The sequence below is a fragment of the Crinia signifera genome, chromosome 4, assembly GCF_055691185.1.
Source record: "Crinia signifera chromosome 4, ASM5569118v1, whole genome shotgun sequence".
In the NCBI taxonomy this organism is placed as follows: Eukaryota; Metazoa; Chordata; class Amphibia; order Anura; family Myobatrachidae; genus Crinia; species Crinia signifera.
This window is the reverse complement of record NC_139220.1, coordinates 2,224,071-2,237,766: the sequence shown is the minus strand read 5'-3', so window position 1 is coordinate 2,237,766 and position 13,696 is coordinate 2,224,071. Positions and strand designations below refer to the sequence as shown.

The window sequence follows — 13,696 nt, the reverse complement described above, 5'->3', positions numbered from 1 at the left end:
ACTCCCTGAGCGGCCTCTCCTGCATAGATCGCTCCCCAGCCTGTACTGCTGGTGTCGGTTGTGAGAACCACCTGATTTTCCTCTCTGAAGGATCTCCCTTGGCGAAATTTGCTTGTGTCTGACCACCATTTGAGGTCTGCCAACGCGCCTCTTGATAGGGTGATCCTTTGATTCAGATTCTTTCCGTCCCCATCCCATTGGGACAGGAAACAGCTTTGTAGGGACCTTGTATGAAACCGGGACCAACCGACAGTGTCCTGAGCTGCCGCCATTAGACCAAGAATCTTCATGCAGTCCGCCGATCTCACTGCATGTTTCACCATAAGGCTCCTTACCTCTTTTCTCAATTTTCCTATTCTCTCTTCCGTCAGGGTGATCCTCATTAGCCCGGTGTCTATCACGACCCCTAGGTACTTTACTACCCTTGACGGTCTTAGCTGGCTTTTTTCCACGTTTATGATCCAGCCATGCTTTTCTAAGTAATGTATCACTCTCTGTGTATGAATCAAGGCTAACTCCCTTGTATTGGCCATTATCAGAAGGTCGTCCAGGTACGCCTAAATTGCTATCCCCTCTTGCCTGAGATTGGCAATGAACTATCAGTACCTTCGTGAAAGTCCTTGGGGACGTGGAGAGTCCGAATGGAACTGATACGTAATCCCCCCTAGGCAAAACCTTAGGAATTTTTGGTGATCTGCGTATATGGGTATGTGCAGGTAAGCGTCCTTTAAGTCTATGGTGGTGAGAAAAGAGCCTTGCCTTATATCCAGTAGAATGGACCGGATAGACTCCATCTTGAATTTTTTTGCGTGCACGAAAGAATTCAGCCTCCTCAGGTCCAGAATGGTCCTGAAGCCCCCCGAGGCTTTCTTCACTACGAAGAACCGGGACTGCCACCCCCGGCCTTCCTGATCCTCCGGGACTCTCACCACCACTCCTTGGGCCATCATTTTCTTTAGGCTGTCCAAAAGAGCTTTTCTCTCCTGCGGGCACTTTGGCATGGGAGAAGCTTCTTGCCAGTTCCCTGGTGGTTTGACAAATTCTATCCGATACCCGCTGGAAACGATCTCCTGCACCCACTTGTCCTGTGTGGAATGGAGCCAAGCCTGCTGATACTTCAATAGCCTGCCTCCGACCCTGCACCTGGCGTCATTGGGACAGGTTACGGAATCCAAACCTGCCCTCTTTGCTTCGCTGCCCTCGAAAGGAACCTCTGTTCCCGAACCAGGGCCTTCTATACCCCCTACCTGGCCTATAGGTTCTGGCCTCTTTAAGGTCTGGGGTTTGAAACCGCTGAAACCTATTAAAAGGTTTCCTTGCTGCCTTGTCCTGCGGGAGCCATACTGATTTCCCTCCAGAAAGCTTAGAGATAATATCGTCCAGTTTGGCACCGAACAAATATTCACCATGGAAGGGCAACGAAACCAATTTATTCTTGGACTGGGCATCCGCCGCCCAAGGCTTCAGCCATAGAGCTCACCTTGCTACCGCTGTACTCGCATTAGCCCTTGCTGACAACCTTACCGCATCCAGAGATGCGTCGCAGACGAACTCAATGGCCACTTGCATGTTCTGCACCACCTTAAGTAGTTCAGCCCTTTTGATGCCATCCATTAAGTCAGATTCTAGGTCCTGACACCATGACATAAGAACCCGTGAAGTCACCGCAATAGCTGAGGATGCTTTAATTGCCGCCCCTGATGTCACATGTTGTTTCCTCAGGGTAATCTCCATTTTTCTCTCCATGCTATCTTTAAAGATATTGGCATCTTCTAACGGGAGAGTAGTCTTTCTGGATATTCTCGCAATTGCAGCGTCCACCTTGGGAGCAGCTTCCCAATGCTTAACGAGCTTATCCTCGAAAGGGTACATCTTTGCCACCCTGACCGGGGCTGCAACCTTCTTGTCAGGGTTAGCCCATTCCTCCTCAACTACCTCCTTTAATGCCTCAGACAAGGGAAAAGCTTTGGCTTTTTTTTTCTTGTCTTTGAACAACAAGTCCTGCAACTTGCCCTCCTCAGGGGGGTCTTCTATGTTCAGGGATTTATTGATTAAGCCCAGCAAGTTTTCCAGCAGGTCTGGATTAAAGCCAGGATCTGGCTTTTCCTGTACAACTTCGCCTTCCTCTACAACATCATCATCATGGCCTGCTGCCGGGCCCTCTGATCCATCTGAATCCTCTGACAAAACCTCCCTGGGTCTCTTAAGGGACATCTTGGCTAGGTCATCCTTTGTGACAAAGGTATCTGCCAAGGAGATTCTCAACATGGACACCAGGTCCTTCATTTGATCCGGCCCCAGCATTGGTGGCCTTTTACACTTCTCACACACAGACCCTGTGCATTTATCTGACAGGTCTTTATCACAGAGGACACATTTAGCAGTCCGTTTCTTGTGCTTTGCCTTGGCCTCAGCTTTCTCTTTGCCAGTTTCAGACCTAGGTATACAGTAATATACCATCAGTATCCAATAAAAGCAGCTACCATACCAGTAAAAATTAACCAAAAAGAAAAAACATCCAGCCTAGGTTTACCCTGACTTAGATGGCTGCCTTCTCTCCTCCTCCATTGTATAATACTGTAAAAAACTATACCAATTAGCCACAGTAAAATAAGAGAGAAGTCCCTGCAGCGCATGCTGTAAAGTATTCTTATTTCTGCAGTGCAGGGATACAGCACTTCAATCCACTTCTCAATTCCGTTTGCCCCTTGCTTCCGCTTAACGCTTCCGCCATCCACGCAGGTCAGGCTGTCCTGGCGCCCTCTTATGACGCCGGACGCCCGCGTCACCGCCGCAGCCCCCTCCAGCGTCCCCTCCCCTCCGCCCGACGCCGCAGCGTCATCACCAAGCGCTGGCATGCGCGCCCCGGCACTCCAGGCACACACGTGGCTGGAAGCACCTGCGCTACACAGAGGGGGAGACGCTGCACGCGCCAGCCGCCTGGCTCACAGGGGCACCATGCTTATACCGGACGCCCAGTATTCCACAGCATACGGTCAGTACATGGGGCAAACTCATAGAAACGGCCCTTACTGTACTAGACAGCGGGCCGCCTAGCTGACAGGTTCCCAACCACCTCTACCTTACCATGGGTCTAAAACCCCTGCTGCATTAGGCAGTGGGGAAGACCAGCAGCTGTTCACAGGGTAAGCCTCCTGTCCACCTGGAAAGGAAAAAAAAGACACAGAGCCTTAGGTGGGCGGACCTTATATAGGGGCAGTGTCTTTCTTTTCCTTTCCAGATGTCTACCTATAAGGGAGGAAACCCATGTGTTCGGCTGCCATGGGGAGGTAGAGGAAACGAGAATATATATATATATATATATATATATATATATATATATATATATATATATAGAGCAGGGATGGATTCGGCACTGCAGGACTTAGGTGAAGCCAAAGTGGGGTAGAAGTGCCCCGGTGCCAGCAATCAGGGCCTTGCAGCCCCTGGTATACATAGGGAATAGAACAAAGGGCACTCAGGGTCTTTTCACCTGCAAAAGACCCTGAGTGCCCTTTGCTTTGTTCTATTCCCTATATATATATATATATATATATATATATGGTGATACGGTCCGGCACTCACTCCAGTAGGTCAGCTGCCCCGGTGCCCATACAAACAATGGGATATAGGAAGGAAGAGACTGGCACTCAAGGGTCTTTGTAAAAAGCAGTGTATTCACAGGAATACACTGCTTTTTACAAAGACCCTTGAGTGCCAGTCTCTTTCTTTCTTCCTTCACACATATATATATATATATATATATATATATATATATATATATATATATAGTACACTTACCCCCCCAGAAGAAGGATGAAGACCAGCACTCAGGCGAATTTCAGGTGAAGAAAATAATAGGTTTATTCCATGTGCAGTAGAATAGCAACAATGGCTGTCCCGACAGCCGTTTCAACTGGGCTCTAGCCAGTTGTCATCAGGGGAACAGAGCATACAGTTTTCCCAGGTTATAAAGACAAAATTGCGCCAAAAACGAATGTAAATGAGGACCATTTGACCTCACTGTGTCAGGAATGACGTCAGGGAAGCCCTGTCAGGTGGAGAGGGCGGGGGGGCGCAGGGGTGAGTGACAGCGGGAATCCCCGTGCTGGCAGCCTGTGATAGGCTCGCTGCGGGGAACCCGTCATCTACTGTATGCTAGCCGGGTGTTGCTGGGAAACAAGCAGGACTGTGGCAAGATCGTGTGGTGTGTGGCGGGGAAGGGTGCTCGAGGTCTAAGATGTGATCGAGCGGGTGTGCGGGGTGGGGACCGGACCGAGGGTGCAGACGTCAGACCTGTCACAGGGAAGTGTACAAATCATGGATACACGCGGCGGTGTTAGATCGCGATCACTCGGAGCAAATGCATGAGCCGGTACCTGGGTGGCCATGGCAACAGAAATAACAAACAAATCAAATGGAAAATACAGGCGGACAGCGATGTCTCAAGCGGGAGACATAGTGACACATGTTTGTGGGCACACGGCGGTGTCCAACATCTGTATATGAATCTGATAACCACAATAGCTCACGGGGATGTCAAAAAGTCAACATATGTATGTGTAGACACTACGGGCACACGGCGGTGCCCAACAACTTAGGTAGTAACCGGTGTCTAGGTAATAACAAAGTAACACCCAAGCTGGGTGGGAGGCACATGTGGGTCAAGTAGACTAAGTCGACATGTATGTGTGTTGACACTCGGCGGTGTCACTCATGCTATGTGTGCAATAATTGCGGGAGGTCACCAAAGCAATGTGGTGAGTACAAATGCCAGCGGAAGACACACAGCGGTGTCTCGCCTCTGTTGTGCTGACAGTGGTCAACATGCATAAGAGTTGACACAACAATACATATCGCAAAAACTAGTCAGAAACATGGGATAGGTTATCAAACATAAGAAACGATGAAACAGTAAAGAAATAGGGAGAGCACGGCGGCGTCCCTTAGTGGTCGACATATAAACGTGTGGACACACAGCGGTGTCACTCAACATAAAAATAAAAGTACATAGGAAAATGTCAAACACAGGTGCCAGGGGCCCAGGGGCGGAATAATAATAAGAAAGGGATTAAAGAAAACAGCCCATTTTGAAGTCCTCGTTGAGGCCGGATGGGGCCATACAGTTGAGTCTAAATATCCACTGCAGTTCTCTTTGTAAGAGCAGCTTGTCCCTGTCTCCACCTCTTCTTGGTGGGGGTATGTGGTCAATGATGGCACACTTCAATTGGGCAACGTTGTGAGATTTGGAAAGGAAATGTCTTGCCACAGGAAGGTTCTTTAAATCATTGTAAGAATCTGTTGTAGAGAAGCTTTTCTTGATCGAGGAGCGGTGTTGACTAAGTCTCTCTTTGAGCATTCGTGTCGTCTTTCCGACATATAGTAAGTTGCAGGGGCATTTCAGAGCATAAATGACATATCTGCTGTTGCAGTCAAGTCTGTGCTTAATAGAATATGAAATCTGGTCTTGGGGATTGACGAACTTGGAGCCAGTAATCAGAAACTGGCAATTAGAGCAACCTGAACATTTGAATGTCCCCTTCTTTTTGCTGAGCCAGTGTATCTTGCTGGCTGGTGCTGGTTCTGGTGCAGTTTTAACCAGGAGGTCCCTAAGGTTAGGGCCCCTCCTGTACGAAAACCTCGGTGGCTGTGTGAGTTCTTTGCTCAATGTGGGGTCGCTGGAGATGAGGTGCCAGTGTTCTTTGACCTTTTTGCGGATATGGTCTGAAGCAACTGTGAAGGTACTACAGAAGTTCATGGTTTTAGGCTTGGTGGTGCTGATGGGTGATTTGATGCTGAGAAGGTTGTGTCTGTCCAGTTCTTCTACCCGGCGTGTGGCCTCCCTGACCTCTTGAAGGTTGTAACCCCGTTCAAGGAATCTCTCCCCCATGGCTTTGAGTGCCAATTTATTTCTCTCAGGGTCTGAGGTGATACGCTTTACACGTAGAAGTTGGGAGTACGGGAGTCCTCTCTTGAGTGGTGCAGGGTGGAAGCTGTCAGCATGTAGCAGCGTATTTTTATCCGATGCCTTAGAATAGATAGAGGTTTCAATGATGGAGTCCTTCACAGTGATTGTCACATCCAAAAAGTTAATGAATTTATCACTAAAATTCATAGTGAATTTGATTGTGCTTGGAAGGGCATTGAGGTAGTTCATGAATTCAAGGAGTCTCTGCTCACCACCAGTCCAGAGAATGAATAAATCGTCGATGTATCGAACGAAGAGCAAAATGTGATCGTTGAACGATTTATTGCCTGTTATGTGTAGGGTTTCATATACCGACATAACGATATTAGCATACGATGGGGCCATATTGGACCCCATCGCAGTGCCTTGCTTTTGTAAATAAAAGCAGTTCTCGAACAGGAAGTAGTTCTTCGTGAGTATGGTTTCAATGAGGACCAGAAGGTATTCCATTGGAGGCCCCGTATAGTGGATGTTGTCTGTAAGAAAAGAGCGACAGGAGTCCAGTCCCACGGAGTGTGGGATATTCGTGTAGAGGCTGGACACGTCTAGAGTGACCAGCAAGGTCCCTGCAGGGATGTTTTTCAACTGTCCAATCTTTCTCAGGAAATCGCTGGTATCAGATATGAATGTGGGTATCTGTTTCACCACCGGTTGCAAATAAAAGTCCACCAGTTGTGAGATGGGCTGGCAGAGAGAACCTCTGGCCGATATGATCGGTCTTCCCGGTGGGGTCGTCATGGACTTGTGCACTTTGGGCAAAGTGTATAAGAATGGAATCTTGGGATGGTCTTGATGTAAGAAGTTGGCTGTTTCCTCATTGATGAAGGCATTGGTGGTGCCTATTTGTATGATTTGGTCGATAGTCTTTTTATACCTCCAGGTGGGATCAAAGTTGAGGACCTCATAACATGTAGTATCTGCCAGTTGTAATTTGGCTTCCGCAATATAGTATTGGCGATTAAGGAGGACTATACCTCCGCCCTTGTCTGCCGGCCTGATGATGAGTTCACCGTCGTCGGTTAAAGATCTGATAGCCATTCTTTCATCCCTTGTGATGTTGTGGTGGGAAATCTTCTGGGTTTGTATAAAGGGGTTAGTATCCCTTTTGAGCACCCTAGTGAAAGTAGTAATGGACGGGTTGACAGTGGGGGGGTCAAATGTACTCTTGCATTTCAGTCCCGTTGGTTTCGGAATTTGCGTGATGGAGATGGGTGAAGGGGTAGGTTGTTTCAGGAAATAGTCACGAAGTCTGAGTTGTCGTCCCAAGTGATACATATCTACTTGCCATTTAAAGAGGTCTTGCGTCAGGGTCGGCACAAACGATAGACCCTTATTCAGTACAGAGACCTCAGCAGGATTGAGTAGGTGGTTGGAGAGGTTGAATACAACAGAGGCAGTGTTCATTTTGCAGCTTTCTTTTTTCCTTTTTCTCCCACCTCTGCGGGTGGGTAGAGCAGGTTTTTTGGAGGCTTGCGAGTACGTTCTCCTCTGGCCAGGTATCTAGTCTCTTGAGCATTCGAAGTGGTTGCCTCTGAATCGCTGGTAGAAGTATGAGATCTGCTTTCAATATCTGTGAATTGTGCTGGTGGTCGACGTCCTTGGCCACGTCTCTGTTGCGGGCGAGGTCGTCTAAGCTCAATGCGTGAAAACCACGGATAGACCCTGTTCTCTTTGTAATCAAGTTTGACAGTCTTATATTTATTCTTTTTGAATTTGAGCAAGTTTTCTTTGAACTTTTCAATTTCTCTCAGAAGTTTAGATCCAAGTTCACTTGTTGGGTCCTGTATTTGTTGGTATGGTTCAGTGACCTGAAGATCCGTGATGTCCGCTTTAATGAGCTGTAAGTCCGCAGAGGTTTGCTCAATTACTAAGAGCATTAAGTCTTGAGAACATTTGTTCAAGACATTGCACCATTTGATGCAGAACTCATTGGAGTGTCTACCCAGTGTCGGTTGATTATGCAGTCTAAAGCCCCTTGGGATAAGGGATTCCTTAAAATACTGCGATAGAGTCTGGCCGTGTAGTTGTAGTTCAACCTCCCTTTTCTTGAGTTTAAGTAAGTCCAGGTATGTCTCCTCTGGCGTATCCCTGTCGAATGCCAAATCTTCAATGAGTTCTGCATCAAATGGTGCAATGTCTTGAACAGCTCATTAAAGCGGACATCACGGATCTTCAGGTCACTGAACCATACCAACAAATACAGGACCCAACAAGTGAACTTGGATCTAAACTTCTGAGAGAAATTGAAAAGTTCAAAGAAAACTTGCTCAAATTCAAAAAGAATAAATATAAGACTGTCAAACTTGATTACAAAGAGAACAGGGTCTATCCGTGGTTTTCACGCATTGAGCTTAGACGACCTCGCCCGCAACAGAGACGTGGCCAAGGACGTCGACCACCAGCACAATTCACAGATATTGAAAGCAGATCTCATACTTCTACCAGCGATTCAGAGGCAACCACTTCGAATGCTCAAGAGACTAGATACCTGGCCAGAGGAGAACGTACTCGCAAGCCTCCAAAAAACCTGCTCTACCCACCCGCAGAGGTGGGAGAAAAAGGAAAAAAGAAAGCTGCAAAATGAACACTGCCTCTGTTGTATTCAACCTCTCCAACCACCTACTCAATCCTGCTGAGGTCTCTGTACTGAATAAGGGTCTATCGTTTGTGCCGACCCTGACGCAAGACCTCTTTAAATGGCAAGTAGATATGTATCACTTGGGACGACAACTCAGACTTCGTGACTATTTCCTGAAACAACCTACCCCTTCACCCATCTCCATCACGCAAATTCCGAAACCAACGGGACTGAAATGCAAGAGTACATTTGACCCCCCCACTGTCAACCCGTCCATTACTACTTTCACTAGGGTGCTCAAAAGGGATACTAACCCCTTTATACAAACCCAGAAGATTTCCCACCACAACATCACAAGGGATGAAAGAATGGCTATCAGATCTTTAACCGACGACGGTGAACTCATCATCAGGCCGGCAGACAAGGGCGGAGGTATAGTCCTCCTTAATCGCCAATACTATATTGCGGAAGCCAAATTACAACTGGCAGATACTACATGTTATGAGGTCCTCAACTTTGATCCCACCTGGAGGTATAAAAAGACTATCGACCAAATCATACAAATAGGCACCACCAATGCCTTCATCAATGAGGAAACAGCCAACTTCTTACATCAAGACCATCCCAAGATTCCATTCTTATACACTTTGCCCAAAGTGCACAAGTCCATGACGACCCCACCGGGAAGACCGATCATATCGGCCAGAGGTTCTCTCTGCCAGCCCATCTCACAACTGGTGGACTTTTATTTGCAACCGGTGGTGAAACAGATACCCACATTCATATCTGATACCAGCGATTTCCTGAGAAAGATTGGACAGTTGAAAAACATCCCTGCAGGGACCTTGCTGGTCACTCTAGACGTGTCCAGCCTCTACACGAATATCCCACACTCCGTGGGACTGGACTCCTGTCGCTCTTTTCTTACAGACAACATCCACTATACGGGGCCTCCAATGGAATACCTTCTGGTCCTCATTGAAACCATACTCACGAAGAACTACTTCCTGTTCGAGAACTGCTTTTATTTACAAAAGCAAGGCACTGCGATGGGGTCCAATATGGCCCCATCGTATGCTAATATCGTTATGTCGGTATATGAAACCCTACACATAACAGGCAATAAATCGTTCAACGATCACATTTTGCTCTTCGTTCGATACATCGACGATTTATTCATTCTCTGGACTGGTGGTGAGCAGAGACTCCTTGAATTCATGAACTACCTCAATGCCCTTCCAAGCACAATCAAATTCACTATGAATTTTAGTGATAAATTCATTAACTTTTTGGATGTGACAATCACTGTGAAGGACTCCATCATTGAAACCTCTATCTATTCTAAGGCATCGGATAAAAATACGCTGCTACATGCTGACAGCTTCCACCCTGCACCACTCAAGAGAGGACTCCCGTACTCCCAACTTCTACGTGTAAAGCGTATCACCTCAGACCCTGAGAGAAATAAATTGGCACTCAAAGCCATGGGGGAGAGATTCCTTGAACGGGGTTACAACCTTCAAGAGGTCAGGGAGGCCACACGCCGGGTAGAAGAACTGGACAGACACAACCTTCTCAGCATCAAATCACCCATCAGCACCACCAAGCCTAAAACCATGAACTTCTGTAGTACCTTCACAGTTGCTTCAGACCATATCCGCAAAAAGGTCAAAGAACACTGGCACCTCATCTCCAGCGACCCCACATTGAGCAAAGAACTCACACAGCCACCGAGGTTTTCGTACAGGAGGGGCCCTAACCTTAGGGACCTCCTGGTTAAAACTGCACCAGAACCAGCACCAGCCAGCAAGATACACTGGCTCAGCAAAAAGAAGGGGACATTCAAATGTTCAGGTTGCTCTAATTGCCAGTTTCTGATTACTGGCTCCAAGTTCGTCAATCCCCAAGACCAGATTTCATATTCTATTAAGCACAGACTTGACTGCAACAGCAGATATGTCATTTATGCTCTGAAATGCCCCTGCAACTTACTATATGTCGGAAAGACGACACGAATGCTCAAAGAGAGACTTAGTCAACACCGCTCCTCGATCAAGAAAAGCTTCTCTACAACAGATTCTTACAATGATTTAAAGAACCTTCCTGTGGCAAGACATTTCCTTTCCAAATCTCACAACGTTGCCCAATTGAAGTGTGCCATCATTGACCACATACCCCCACCAAGAAGAGGTGGAGACAGGGACAAGCTGCTCTTACAAAGAGAACTGCAGTGGATATTTAGACTCAACTGTATGGCCCCATCCGGCCTCAACGAGGACTTCAAAATGGGCTGTTTTCTTTAATCCCTTTCTTATTATTATTCCGCCCCTGGGCCCCTGGCACCTGTGTTTGACATTTTCCTATGTACTTTTATTTTTATGTTGAGTGACACCGCTGTGTGTCCACACGTTTATATGTCGACCACTAAGGGACGCCGCCGTGCTCTCCCTATTTCTTTACTGTTTCATCGTTTCTTATGTTTGATAACCTATCCCATGTTTCTGACTAGTTTTTGCGATATGTATTGTTGTGTCAACTCTTATGCATGTTGACCACTGTCAGCACAACAGAGGCGAGACACCGCTGTGTGTCTTCCGCTGGCATTTGTACTCACCACATTGCTTTGGTGACCTCCCGCAATTATTGCACACATAGCATGAGTGACACCGCCGAGTGTCAACACACATACATGTCGACTTAGTCTACTTGACCCACATGTGCCTCCCACCCAGCTTGGGTGTTACTTTGTTATTACCTAGACACCGGTTACTACCTAAGTTGTTGGGCACCGCCGTGTGCCCGTAGTGTCTACACATACATATGTTGACTTTTTGACATCCCCGTGAGCTATTGTGGTTATCAGATTCATATACAGATGTTGGACACCGCCGTGTGCCCACAAACATGTGTCACTATGTCTCCCGCTTGAGACATCGCTGTCCGCCTGTATTTTCCATTTGATTTGTTTGTTATTTCTGTTGCCATGGCCACCCAGGTACCGGCTCATGCATTTGCTCCGAGTGATCGCGATCTAACACCGCCGCGTGTATCCATGATTTGTACACTTCCCTGTGACAGGTCTGACGTCTGCACCCTCGGTCCGGTCCCCACCCCGCACACCCGCTCGATCACATCTTAGACCTCGAGCACCCTTCCCCGCCACACACCACACGATCTTGCCACAGTCCTGCTTGTTTCCCAGCAACACCCGGCTAGCATACAGTAGATGACGGGTTCCCCGCAGCGAGCCTATCACAGGCTGCCAGCACGGGGATTCCCGCTGTCACTCACCCCTGCGCCCCCCCGCCCTCTCCACCTGACAGGGCTTCCCTGACGTCATTCCTGACACAGTGAGGTCAAATGGTCCTCATTTACATTCGTTTTTGGCGCAATTTTGTCTTTATAACCTGGGAAAACTGTATGCTCTGTTCCCCTGATGACAACTGGCTAGAGCCCAGTTGAAACGGCTGTCGGGACAGCCATTGTTGCTATTCTACTGCACATGGAATAAACCTATTATTTTCTTCACCTGAAATTCGCCTGAGTGCTGGTCTTCATCCTTCTTCTGGGGGGGTAAGTGTACTGCATTTCTACAATATAGACCTGGCACCGGCAAGCAACCATATCTGTGGAGTGCCGTCCTGCAAACCAACTCTATATATATATATATATATATATATATATATATATATATATATAGTAAATAACAGCAGGCTGGCACACTGGGGTCTTGTCAAAAACGAGTTGTATTCACAGCAAAAGAAACCAACGTTTTGGGGGTGGTCCCCCTTTGTGAAGGTGTGTGGGTGATGTACACACACACACACACACACACACACACGAGTAGGTATAGTGTAAAGCAGAGTAAGAATCCCTGGACAGGACAGACAGTACATGAGCGGAGCAGCAGCGCTATGTATTATATCATTATACGGATTGCGCAGGGGCCATGCTAATGTTCTCTGTATCGTTACAATTTAGTATATGTGCTGCCGAAGCGAGCACCAGGAGCGCTATGACCTCATCTGCAGACAGCCCAATACTGTCCCACCATTCTCCGAACCCCACTGTCTGATCACAGAGCCTGGGCGAGTTTGTAGCAGGTTTCAGGCACCAGGACACTTGCAAAATGCTGTATTCTGAGTCTATAGATGTGAGCAGCAACCAGGAGCCTCCAGCATGTGTGCAGAGGTGCCATAGTGTAAAATGGCCGCCAGATCCTCTGATGCACTGGGGAAACACTGGGGCCGCACGGTAAACACCTCCAGGCTGCTCAGTCTCCATAATGGCGCCAAATGCTATCACCGCCATTTTCACCCTCCGCTAGCTGGGGGGGGGGGGGGTCAGGTAATACTCACAGAACTAGCCAGTGGGGCTGGGGTAGGATCATGACACGAGCCACATGCAGCGGCGGCCGCTGTCACATCTCCAGAGATGGCGGTCTCTGCCGCCGAGGATCCAGGTCCGTGCCACACACAGCTGCGGCCAGGTACCCCTGGCAGCTCTCACACGTTGCAGGCAGGTAGCGGCAGACACTGCCTGTCCTCACAAGAAAACTTGCTGCTTTCAATAACTAATAACTTTGCCATAAGGAGCAAGCCAAAGTGTGCCCAGCTCCCATAGGGAACAATAGACTGCCTGGGAGGGGAAGAAGGGGAGGAGCTGGCCCGCTCATTTAAATGTAAAGTGCCCACGCTCCCTGTAGTCCCCCACTGTGACTCCAGTGCCACCTAGTGGATGAAGGAGAAATAAGGGGTCCGTGCACATCTACGCTACATACACTTTGCTGGATACAGAAGTCACATTAATAAATCTGGACACTTCTGAATTCTAATATTTTATTGAAAAAAAATAATAAACAAATAAAAATAAAATCAATATTCCACCAAGGTCTGTCCGTACCATGATAGAAGACCAAATACAGATTTAAAAATAACTACAACATAATACAATTCATCCTGGTTGTCATTACAGGACACCGCCAGCGGGGGGCAGAAGTGCTATGGTCTCTGGCTGCATCCACAGTATCTATAAACTATTTTGGGTGAAGGTACTGGCTCGTCGTCAGCCGATATAACAGATCGGTATGTACTATAACCAGCCGATGATGTAGCTACCATCTCGCTGGCACTCACCGGCTCTGCACGGGA

General features: G+C 47.7%; 1 protein-coding gene and 1 pseudogene across 1 annotated transcript in view; both read right to left on the bottom strand.

Annotated features, from left to right (window-relative positions):
- Nucleotides 1-12,454: 12,454 nt before the first annotated feature.
- On the bottom strand, nt 12,455-12,551 carry LOC146076804 (U6 spliceosomal RNA; annotated as a pseudogene).
- An 816-nt stretch (nt 12,552-13,367) lies between these two features.
- Nucleotides 13,368-13,696, bottom strand: part of AEBP2 (AE binding protein 2) — a 21,531-nt gene continuing 21,202 nt past the window's right edge. The window contains exon 10 of the mRNA XM_083180737.1: nt 13,368-13,696. This exon is cut by the window's right edge and continues 665 nt beyond it. The gene's annotated coding sequence lies outside the window, so the exon portion shown is untranslated.